At 38.8% G+C, this 12,911-nt stretch overlaps 1 long non-coding RNA gene across 1 annotated transcript in view; it reads left to right on the top strand.

The window, feature by feature from the left end:
* Positions 1 to 4,561, top strand: part of LOC138903709 (uncharacterized) — a 166,663-nt gene extending 162,102 nt beyond the window's left edge. The window contains exon 2 of the long non-coding RNA XR_011413065.1: positions 4,078 to 4,561. This is a non-coding gene — a long non-coding RNA (uncharacterized lncRNA). The remainder of the gene's footprint in view (positions 1 to 4,077) is intronic.
* Positions 4,562 to 12,911: the final 8,350 nt, after the last annotated feature.

The raw sequence follows: 12,911 nt of genomic DNA, 5'->3' as shown, positions 1-12,911 counted from the left end.
ACTAGGGACAGATTACAAGAAGGACAAGCACAAATTGCTACTTGGGCTGAGATGAAGAGGGTGATGAGAAAGAGATTCATACCATCACACTTTCAAAGAGAGCTACAACAACGCCTTCAAACATTGAAGCAAGGGTCCATGTCTGTGGATGAGTACTTTAAGGCTATGGATATGGATATGATCCAAGCTAATTGTATGGAGGAAGAAGAGGCTACAATGGCTAGGTTTTTAAATGGTTTAATTAAGGAAATAGCTGATGTAGTAGAATTACAACAATATGTAACAATAGATGAGTTAGTTGATTTGTCTGTAAATGTAGAAAATCAAAATAAAAGAAAGCAAACTAGCTCATGGAAAGGTCAGTCAAACACCATCTCCAAGAAGCCATGGTCAAATCAAGAGATGAAGAGTTCTTCTAGACCTCAAGAAGACAAGGATAAAGGTAAATTTGAGAACAAAGAGGGAGGTAAAACCTTTAACCCTAAACCTTTTACACCTTCTAGTTCTATTCAGTGTTATAAATGTAAAGGAAGGGGACATATGATGCATGAATGTCCAAGTAGAAGAAACATCATTCTTAGAGAAGATGGAGGATATGAGAGTGAAAAAAGTGAGGGAGAAGAAGAGGGAGATGTGAGTAATGATGATGATATAGAACTACCTAATGATGGCATGATTGGGGTAGTTAGGAGGATTATGACTATCAATTTTGGGACGCAATAGTAAAGAACAAAGGGAGAATATATTCCATACTAGGTGTGGGATAAAGGGGAAAACTTGTTCTATGATCATTGATAGTGGTAGTTGTGCTAATGTGGTGAGTTCATACTTTGTGGAAAAATTGGGACTTGCATGCATGAAACACCCTACTCCTTATAGACTTTAATGGTTAAATGATAATGGTGAACTAAAGGTAAACAAACAATGCATGATTTCATTCAATGTTGGTAGATATGAGGATGATCTTCTTTGTGACACAGTCCCTATGCAAGCTTGTCATATCTTACTGGTTCGTCCTTGGCAGTATGATAGGAATGTTTTTTATGATGGAAGGAAGAATAGATATTCTCTTGAGCTAAATGACAGAAAATTTACTCTTGCACCTTTATCTCCTTCTCAAGTGTTTGAAGATCAAAAGAGATTAAGGGAAACAATGGAAAAACCAAGGGGAGGGATAAAAAGTGAGCTTGTGGAAAAAGAAAAGAAAGAAGGCCAAGAGTTAGAAAAAAGAGAGATGGCCGAGAGAAAGAGAGAGAGGTCAACAATATGAGAGAAGAGATAAAAAGGGGCTTGAATGAAAAAAATAAAAGTCTTGGTGCAGGCTAAGGAAATAAAAAAAAGAGTTTTTATATAAAAGCCAAAGAGTGTTTAAATGCAAGAAAAGAGGGGTTGCCCATAATACTACTTACTTACAAAGAAGCTTTGATTAATTCTGAGTTACTAACTTCTTCTTTGCCAAGTAGTATTTCTTCTCTTTTGCAGGATTTTGAAGATGTCTTTCCTAAAGATATTCCTAATGGATTGCCACCTTTACATGGCATTGAGCATCAAATTGATTTTGTGCCTGGATCACAAATCCCAAATAGGCCTACTTATCGGAGTAATCCAGAAGAGACAAAAGAGCTTCAAAGGCAAGTTGAGGAGCTGCTTGAGAAAGGCTTTGTGAGAGAGAGCATGAGCCCTTGCTCTGTTCCCGTCCTATTGGTACCCCAAAAGGATGAAACTTGGAGGATGTGCGTGGACTGTAGAGCAATCAACAAGATAACGGTAAAGTATCGACATCCTATTCCTCGTCTTGATGACATGTTGGATCAATTACATAGATCCAAAATCTTTTCTAAAATTGATCTAAAAAGTGGTTACCATCAGATTCGAATGAATCCTAGAGATGAATGGAAAACTGCTTTTAAGAACAAATATGGGCTTTATGAGTGGTTAGTTATGCCTTTTGGCTTGACTAATGCACCTAGCACTTTCATGAGATTAATGAATTATATCTTTAAGGATTTTCATGAAAAATTTGTTGTGGTGTACTTCGATGATATCTTGATCTTTTCTAACACTTTAGAAGAGCATGTAGAACACCTAAAACAAGTTTTTGAAGTTCTTAGAAAGCAACTCTTATTTGCTAATCTTAAAAAGTGTACTTTTTGTGTGGATCGTGTGATTTTTTTGGGTTTTGTGGTTAGTTCTAAATGAGTTGAGGTAGATGAAGAGAAAATTAAAGCAATAAAAGAATGACCAAAACCTACGAGTGTAACTGAAGTTAGGAGTTTTCATGGACTTGCTGGTTTTTATAGGAGGTTTGTGAGAGACTTTAGCACCATTGCTTCTCCTTTAACTGAAGTTATTAAAAAGGATAAGATTTTTACATGGGGAAAAGAACAAGATGATGCTTTTAACTTGTTGAAAGAAAAGTTATGTTCTGCTCCATTGTTACAATTGCCTAATTTTCTAAATCTTTTGAAATTGAATGTGATGCTTCTGGCAAAGGAATAGGTGCTGTTTTGATGCAAGATTCTAAACATATTGCCTACTTTAGTGAGAAGTTGAGTGGAGCCACATTGAACTATTCCACTTATGACAAAGAGCTATATGCTTTGGTAAGGGCTTTAGCCACATGGCAACATTACTTGTGGCCAAGAGAGTTTGTCATTAAAACTGACCATGAATCCTTGAAATACTTGAAGAGTCAAGGTAAGCTTAGTAGAAGGCATGCTAAGTGGGTTGAATTCATTGAAACTTTTCCTTATGTAATTTCTTACAAACAAGGGAAAGAGAATGTTGTTGCGGATGCACTTTCAAGAAGGTATGTCTTAGTTTCTACCCTGACTTCTAAATTGATGGGTTTTGATCAAATCAAGGGACTTTATGCTAATGATGTTGATTTTGGCAAGATTTTTGCAGATTGTAAGTTGGGTCCTTTTGAGAGGTTTAACCTCCAAGATGGGTTTCTCTTTAAGAAAAATAAGTTGTGTATCCCTAATTGCTCTTTACGTGAAGTATTTGTAAGGGAAGCACATTGTGGAGGGCTTATGGGTCACTTTGGAGTTCCAAAGACGCTAGACATACTTGCTGAAAATTTCTTTTGGCCTGGAATGAGAAAAGATTTGAAAGAATGTGTGCACAGTGTTTGGAATGTAAACAAGCTAAATCTAAAGTGTTACCACATGGTCTTTACACGCCATTACCTATTCCTACCTCACCTTGGATTGATATTTCTATGGATTTTGTGTTAGGTTTGCCTAGAACAAGGTATGGTAAGGATAGTATATATGTTGTGGTAGATAGGTTCTCCAAAATGGCTTGTTTTATTCCTTGTTTAAAGACTAATGATGCTTCACATGTTGCTGATCTTTTTGTAAAAGAAATTGTCAAATTGCATGGTATACCTAGAACTATTATTAGAGGGATGCTAAGTTTTTGAGCCACTTTTGGCGTGTATTTTGGGGTAAGTTAGGCACTAAATTGTTGTTTTCTACTTCTTGTCACCCACAAACTAATGGACAAACTGAAGTAGTTAATAGAACCTTAGAAAACATGTTGAGGGCTGTTTTGAAAGGTAAATTAACTTCTTGGGAGGCTCACTTACCTATGATTGAATTTGCTTACAATAGAACAATCCATTCTTCTATAGGTATGTCTCATTTTGAAGTTGTTTATGGTTTTAATCCCTTCACTCCCCTTGATTTATTACCATTACCTACTAATGATATTGTTAATCTTGATGGTAGGACAAAGGCTGAGATGATGAAAAAATTCATGAATAAACAAGGCTAGCAATTGAGAAGAAAAATGAGCAAACTGCCTTGAGAAAGAATAAGGGTCGAAAACAAGTTATTTTTAAACCTGGAGATTTAGTTTGGGTTCACTTTAGAAAGGAGAGATTTCCCTCCAAAAGGAAGTTAAAGTTGCACCGTAGAGGAGATGGCCCATTTCAAGTCCTTGAAAGGATTGGAGACAATGCTTACAAGCTGGACCTACCTGGTAAGTTCCAAGTAAGTGCTACATTTAATGTTGCTGATTTGTCTTTGTTTGATGTAGGATCGAATTCGGGGACGAATTCTTTTCAAGAAGAGGGGAATGATAGCATCAAGGACAAGGATAGAGTTTTGGAAGCTCCAAGGCCATTTACAAGATCTCAAGCTAAAGAGTTGCACTCTAAGGTTGCTGGACTTCAATGGCAAATAAAAAAGCTTTTAATTGTAGAGGAAGAGCTCAAGCCCAAAGTAGATGAATTATCCAAGTTTTACAATTATTTGGTGATCAAAATTGAAGTCCAAGAGGAGGAAGATTGGGCCACCAAATCAGCCCTTGAAGTCCACCAAAGGGGCTCAAAATGATCTTAAAAAGAGGTCCAAAAGGGCGTGTTTCAAAGGGAGCCCAATTGGAGTCCAAATCAATGGCCCAAACTAGTAGTTTTAAGGTCTAAATCTGCCCCAAAGGGATTTGGCCGCCCCCACCTAATTGTAATGACTTTTCTTACTCTTTAGCAACCACCCTACCTAATTGTAATGACTTTTTATGCCTTAGCAACCACCCTACCTAATTTTAAGGACTTTTTGTGCCTTAGTACTACTATAACTAAGGAGTTCTTCTTATTCATTGAGATACCTCATTATTGATTAAGTATATCATACTTTGAGAGTTCTTTTGAACATTTGTTACTTGTGCTTTGAGATTTATCTTTCAACCTTTACTAGTTCATAGTTCAAGGTAGTAAGATTACCTCTCTATTGTGATATCTTTGATTCCTTTGTGGTATTCTTAGAAGGTGATTAATACTAGTTATTAATTGTTGTCTCAAGTTACTCATAAAGCGGTCAAGATTGGAATCTATTATTTTGATTTGCTTTTAAGTAAAGGCGTTTGATTTCTTCAATAAATCAAGACGTTGTTGCTTTGATCTTGTCAAGGCTATAGAACTTGCGTTCTTGGAATTCTTTCCTTGAATTTTCCCATATCCTTTATTTTCTGCCCTTTAGTGCTAGTTGTTCTATTCTTTATTGTTATTGCTTCTGCATTTACTTTTCAAATTCTTACTCTAGTTTGGATTCCCGACCTTGTCGTTATCAAAGCACCAGCCAAGGAGGGTCTAAATTAGGCACCTAAATCAACCTACAAAGGAGCTAACTTGGCGCCCAAGTCAGCTCAAGGAGGGGCGGCCAAGACATAGGAGAAGGAGTCAAAGTTCCTTATTTTGTTTTCTAGTTTGTTAGGGACATATTTGATGCTTTCCTAGGTAGTTAAGGCTTTGTTTTTATTTTCCTAAGATTATTGGAATTACTTTCCAAGATTGTCTTAGTTTTTATTTCCTAGAGTTTTACCTTTTCTTATGATAGTTGGACTTGTTGTCCAAAGTAGTTTAGGACTTTATTTCCTTAATTTTTAGGTAGAATTTCGTGACCCCCTCCATATATAAAGGGGTGTCTTCTTTGCTTTTAGACTTAGACTATTGTCAATAAAAATTGTGAGATTTTTCTTGCACTCTTGTGTGTGGCTACTCTTGGATTTATTCTTCAACCTTCAAGACTCAACTTAAGGTGGTAAGATTAAACTCTTTTGAAATCTTAGATCACTTCTAGGTATTCAAGAAAGGTAATAAGTTTAGGCTTATTGTTGTTCTTGTTATTCTAAAGGGTCGGGTTTCACAATCTATCTCTTGTTTTTAATTCTCTACCAAAGGCGATTAGTTCTTTATTAGCTAATTGTTGTTGTTAGGATTCAACTTCAAGAATAGACTTCTTGAATTCAAGAAAATCTTTCTTGAATTCAATCTATCTTTAATTTTCCATTGTTTCTTTTGTTTCTTTATTTTTTTTTAGCTTCCGCACGTTTCTTGATTTTCTTTAGTAATTCTTGGACCCCTATCGTGTTGTTATCAGGGAATGATGTTACACCCCATGTTTTCGTACGTGAAAGTACGCCATAAGTAAATTGATGAGAGCTCGGAAATGAGATGTTACATCCCGTATTTTCGTACGTTAAAGTTTCGTTGTAAGTTAATCGACGTAAATTCGGGAATGAGCTTATTTTGAGATTATAAGTATTATGATATTTCAAGCAAGTGATAAGTAAATTCGTGAAGGTGAGAGGGTAAACGAATCGAAGAAAATGAGTTTTATCGAAGTTTGACATTTTGAGATAAAATACGGTCCAAGCTATAATACCCCGTATTTATGGACTAATGCCATACAAGGTACCACATGACCATGATAGTAAGGTGTATAAAGTATGTTAAAAGTGGGTAGTATTTTAAGTAATTTGAGATAATTCTTAATTATGTGGGTAATTGGTTAACTATTGGTTTAATGGGAGATTAACCATGTAATTAGGAAATTGTGGATAATTAGTAGTTGGGGACAAAGCTCCCAGCGTGGCTGCAAGTGACATTCATAATCAAGCAAAATAGTGACTCTTGGTTTAGGTAATTAGGTGGCTTATTTAGGGGATTTTTGGACAAAAATAATCCATAAAGTGGGACCCACACCTATGATAAAGACACCTACATATTCATATATCAGTAGGAAAATGTTTATAGCTTATCAAACGTTCTTATGACCCACAAGTATTGTCAAGGCCCAAAGCCGAGGAGCGTGACCGACGCTCAATCGAGTGAACCCGGCCGAGCAAGCCTATTAGATTTTCTTCTACCCAAACTCATTCATGAATAAAGAGAATATATATGTTTTCGTTAATCAACCAATAAAGTGATCATGTTGCAATACCAATTCCTTACCATCAGTTGCTTTATTTTAAAGTCTCAATTCCAAACACATTTTTCATAATCTGAAGTGGAAATAGTAATTCAAGCACAACACATGAGTTTGACCTCCCCAGCACCATTATACAACCCACACTATGTCTACAGAGCCTCTATAGATAAAGATGAGTACAATAATAATGCCGGCAACAAGGCCCCGGCTATACCTCAAATAGAATACACAAAGAACAAAAGATGCATGACCCCGGGATGAAGTGGGGCTCACTAAGTCAGTTGGGAAGAAGGTGTACTGCTATCACTGATCAATATCTCCTGCTGTTGAACCACCTATATCCATTTAAAGATGCAGTGCCCCCGACAAAAGGGACGTTAGTACCGTCGAATAGTACTAGTATGAAAGCTAAAGACCAATTTAAAAATTCAGAAATACAAGATGAATATGATGAACCAGTGCAACAATAGAATAATATAGATAACTGTTTAAACCAGAGCAAGCTTATTAAGAGCTATCAATAACATTTATTGGATTTAAGATGAGATCCTCTGTAACTATCTTCACAAAAAGCGGCCTCGCCGCCTCACCCGATGTATGTAGGTGGAGGTGTACGTACAATACCACAACTATAATCAAGCGGTCCTTCCGCCTCACCCCAATATATGCGGGTGGATGTATAACCACAGTACCAAGAACCTACACAAAGCGGCTATGCCGCCTCACCCCAATGTATGCGGGTGGAAATGCATCAACGATACCAATACCAACACAAAGCGGCTATGCCGCCTCACCCCAATGTATGCGGGTGGTGGTGCCACAACAATAACAAAACTATACACAAAGCGGTCGTACCGCCTCACCCCAATGTAAGCGGGTGGAGGTGCAGTCCCACAATACCATAATCCCTACACAAAGCGGTCATGCCGCCTCACTCCAATATATATGCAGGTGGAGGTGTATTACAATCACAATCTCTATACCATAATCCCCACATAAAGCGGCCATGCCGCCTCACCCCAATGTATGCGGGTGGAGGTGTATAACAATCAGAATCTCTACACAACTTGGCATAATAACTTTCACATAAATCATGACTATAAATTATAACATGAGGATACATAATCCATAGTTTGGGACACATCCTTAATTTATAATGCAATATGATAAGAGCATTTGAAGCACGAATTGAACATATATCTTCATCACAAAACTTATCGGAATACTCCATTTATTAGCAACATCTCGGAACTTATAAGGATATTGGGAATTCCAATTCTTAAAGAAGAGTTTAGCCAACATACCTCAATTGAGCTTCCTTAAACTCTAAAACGTTCTGGAATTCTTAGCAACTTCAATCTATTTTAGAAATATAACAAATTGAATCAAAATTAGGAAGATGATCATGGTTCTAGCTCATTTGAGCATTTTATCAAACACTAGGTGTGCACAAGGTTTCAAGGTCCTTTTATGGAGGATTCCATCATCCCACCACCCAATCTTTATCATGCTTAGTTCAACAATCTTCCTACACCCCTTGATATCACATGCATGTAAAATAATCAACTCTCATGCCCAAAAATTATCTTGCTAATTACCCATTTTCAGATGATTTTAAAATTAGGGTTTAGGGTGTAGAATCTTACATCTAGGATGAAGACCTAGTGAGCTTACCTTCTTAATCTTCCAAAACTTGAGCAAGAATTGAAGAACAATATTCAACATGTAAAACCAATTCGGCACCACGAAACATTATTTTCTTTTACAAAATTTTATGGGGCCTTATATTGTCCCCCACTTAGGATCATTCGTCCTCGAATGAGGGTCAAAATCGGTTATTAGCATCTTATGCAACTCAGTTTTTCATACCACATACCAACAGCCCCAAATTTGACTAACTCCCTAAATTTTCAAAAAATTCGCCAGAGTTTCCTTTGTAATTAGGCCTATCTACCTGTCAGAGGGCCTCAGAAACACATCCTAACAACATATACATATTCCAACGATATAACACAATACAAAACAACACTAATTGTGGCCTCATCAGCAATATATTTCTAGAAAGGAACACCCTTAATGCCAATTGTTCAAATGATACAAAATTCATAAAAAGTAAGTCTTATAATAATTTTTTTCCCTAGATCACAACTTTATAAATACATGGTCATTCAAACAAATAAGGAAACTTTTTCTTCATTTCTTCCTCAGCCTCCCAAGTAGCCTCTTCAAACTGTTGGTTTCGCCACAACACTTTCACGGAGGCAATTTCTTTATTTCTCAATTTCCGGACATGCCGATCAATAATAGAAACCGGAATCTCTTCGTAAGTCAATTTCTCATTTACCTCAATAGTCTCAACTGGAACAATGAGTGTCGGATCTCCGACTACTTTCTTCAACATAGACACATGAAACACTGGGTGTACTAATGACATCTCAGGTGGTAGTTCAAGCTTGTATGCCACCTCACTGATCCTCTGAATGATTTTGTATGGTCCGACATACCTCGGACTAAATTTCCCTTTCTTACCAAATCGCATTACACCCTTCATGGGGGGAAACTTTCAAGAATACCTAATCATCTTCTTGGAACTCCAAATCTCTACGACGAACATTCGAATAGGATTTCTGATGACTCTGAGCACTCTTCAACCGCTCCTTAATGATTTTAACATTATCCATAGCCTGATGCACAAGGTCTGGCCCTATCAAATTTGCTTCCCCAATTTCGAACCACCCAATGGGAGATCTACATCTCCTACCATATAAAGCCTCGAACGGTGCCGTTTGAATGCTAGCATGATAGCTATTATTATACACGAATTCTATGAGTGGTAAACGATCATCCCAACTACCTTTGAAGTCTATAACACAAGCGCGCAACATATCCTCAATATCTGAATAGTCTGCTCTGCCTGCCCGTCAGTCTGCGGGTGAAAGGCTATACTAAGATTCACCTGAGTACCCAAACCTTGCTGAAATTTCTTCCAAAAATTAGCAGTGAATTGTGCCCCCAATCAGAAATGATGGAAACTGGGGTGCCATGCAACCTGACTATTTCTTTGATATACAACTGAGCATACTACTCCACTGTGTCGATAGACTTAACCGGCAAAAAGTGTGCTGATTTCGTGAGGCGATCCACAATCACCCAAATTGAGTCAAACTTGCGCGGAGTGCGCGGTAATCCTGCCACAACGTCCATATTAATCATTTCCCACTTCCACATTGGAATTTCTATGTTTTGTGCCAACCCACCGGGCCTTTGGTGTCTGGCCTTCACTTGCTAACAATTTGGACATCTTGCCACAAAATCCGCCACATTCCTCTTCATATCATTCCACCAATAGACTTCCTTAAGGTAATGATACATTTTCGTAGAACCTGGGTGCACTGAATACCTAGAAGTGTGAGCTTCAGTCAAAATTCTTTCTCGGAGACCATCCAGATTTGGAACACCTCCCTTGGTATCTCAGTGTACTATCATCCATGCCAAGAGAAAAGGCCATGGTCTTATGTTTATGAATTCCTTCTTTCAATTGCACCAACAATGGATCGTTGTATTGCTTCTCTTTGACTTTCACAACAAGCGATGATTCAACCCTATTTTGCACAACTACCCCTCCTTCACTAGAGTACGCAAGAGGAACTCCCAAACTAGCCAATCGATGAACCGCCTTGGCTAATGGCCTTTGATATACCTCCAAGTGAGCCAAACTACCCATAGATTTTTGGCTAAGAGCATCAGCCACAACATTGGCCTTTCCCGGATGATATAGAATATCAATGTCGTAGTCCTTGAGTAACTCAAGCCATCTCCTCTGCCTCAGATTCAATTCCTTCTGCTTGAAAATATATTGAAGGCTCTTATGGTCCGTGAATATATCAACATGGACCCCATATAAATAATGACGCCAAATTTTCAATGCAAATACCATTGCCGCAAGTTCTAAATCATGTGTTGGATAGTTCTTCTCATGATTCTTTAGTTGCCTAGAAGCATAAGCTATCACCTTCCCATGTAGCATTAATACACACCCAAGCATGATTCTTGAAGCATCACAATATACCACAAATCCATCTATACCCTCTGGTAGAGTCAACACCGGTGCCGTAGTCAATCTTGCTTTCAATTCCTAGAAACTCTTTTCACAAGCATCTGACCATTGGAACTTAATTGCCTTCTGCGTTAATTTAGTCAATGGAGAGGCAAGAGTAGAAAACCTCTCCACAAACTTTCTGTAATATCAAGCTAAGCCTAAGAAACTGCGAATCTCTGTTGGAGTTATAGGCCTCGGCCAATTTTTCACAGCTGCAATTTTTTGAGGATTAACTTTAATTCCTTCATTAGAGATAACATGACCCAAGAATATGACCGACTCGAGCCAAAATTCACATTGTGAAAACTTTGCATATAATTTGTGCTGATGCAGGGTTTGCAGAACTACCCTGAGATGGTCAGCATGGTCCTCCTGACTTCGTGAATATACAAGAATATCGTCAATGAACACTATCACAAAGGAGTTGAGGAATGGCTTAAAAATGCGATTCATAAGATCCATGAAGGCTGCTGGGGCATTTGTTAGCCCAAAAGACATCACCAGAAATTAAAAATGCCCATACCGGGTCCTAAAAGCTGTTTTCGGAATATCCCGCTCCCTGATCTTCAATTGGTGATACCCGGATCTTAAATCAATTTTGGAGAAGTACCTAGAACCTTGCAATTGGTCAAACAAGTCATCTATCCTTGGCAATGGGGTATTTTTGACTGTTACCTTATTAAGCTGCCGATAGTCAATACACATTCTTAGTGACCCATCTTTCTTTCTTAGAAAAAGGACCGGTGTGCCCCTAGGTGACACACTCGGCCGGATGAAACCCTTTTCTAACAAATCTCTTAATTGTTCCTTTAGCTCCTTCAATTCTGCCGGTGCTATTCTGTAGGGTGGAATAGATATAGGATATTTATCTGGCACCACATCAATCCCAAAATCAATCTCCCTGTCTGGTGCGATCCTAGGGAGTTTATCCGGAAATACTCCCAGAAATTCATTCACAACAGGCACAGACTCAAGTGCAGGTGCCTCAGCATCGGTGTCCGTAACACGGACCAAATGGTAAATACATCCCTTGTTGATCATCTTTGTGGCCTTAAGGTAGGAAATAAACCTACCCTTTGGCACCACATCATCACCCTTCCACTCAATAACTGGCTCATTTGGAAATTCGAACCTAACAGTTCTGGTTCGGCAATCAAGCTTGGAAAAATATGAATAAAGCCAATCCATCCCCATAATCACATCAAAATCGACCATTCTCAATTCAATAAGATCGACCATAGTGTCTCGACCATGCAATTTGACAACACAATCCCTATAAACCCACGCGGCCAAAATAGACTCACCAACTGGAGTAGATACAGAGAATGGCTCATAAAGCTGTTCTGGTTCTATCCTAAATTCCATAGCAACATAAGGTGTGACATATGACAAAGTGGAACCGGGATCAATAAGAGCATATACATCATGAGATTGGACAGTCAATATACCTGTGACAACATCTGGAGAAGCCTCCGATTCCCGAAGTCTCCGCATAGCATAAAATCTGCTGGGTCCTCCCGAATTCTGTGCACCACCCCTAGCTGCACCATGCCCTGCGGTTGCTGGGGTGCCTTGAGCGGGAGGTGCTGTGGATGTAGTAGCTGCAGAATTAGCTGGCTGCACCGCACCTCTGCCCATATTTCGGCAGGACGAGCGGTAATCTCTCTGAATGTGACCCCTCAAACCACACCCATAGCATACTGGTAGGTCCATGAAATAGGACCCAAAGTGCATCCTCCCACACTTAGGGCATGGAAGCCTCCGCTGCTGAAACCTCTTGTCGGGCCAACCCTGCTAGTGGGGTCCCCTATTGCCCTGACTGGGTTCAGATGATTGTGCACCCATCGAAGACTGGGCGAATGATTGGGATGGTCCTAATGACGCTCCCCTGAATGCCGACCTACCACCACTACCATCGGAAGAACTACCAAAGTTGCTCGCGGACCGAGCCTTGCTGCTACTCTGACGCTCCATTCTATTCTTCAATTTGCGGGTCTCTGTGGCTTGAAAAAATGCCACCATATTACCATAGTTCATATAGGAATTCAAGGTAGCTCTAGAGGCCTCATTGATAACTAAGGGGCTAAGGCCCTGTA

This window comes from Nicotiana tomentosiformis, chromosome 12 (assembly GCF_000390325.3).
Source record: "Nicotiana tomentosiformis chromosome 12, ASM39032v3, whole genome shotgun sequence".
In the NCBI taxonomy this organism is placed as follows: Eukaryota; Viridiplantae; Streptophyta; class Magnoliopsida; order Solanales; family Solanaceae; genus Nicotiana; species Nicotiana tomentosiformis.
This window is presented reverse-complemented; position numbering and strand designations above follow the sequence as displayed.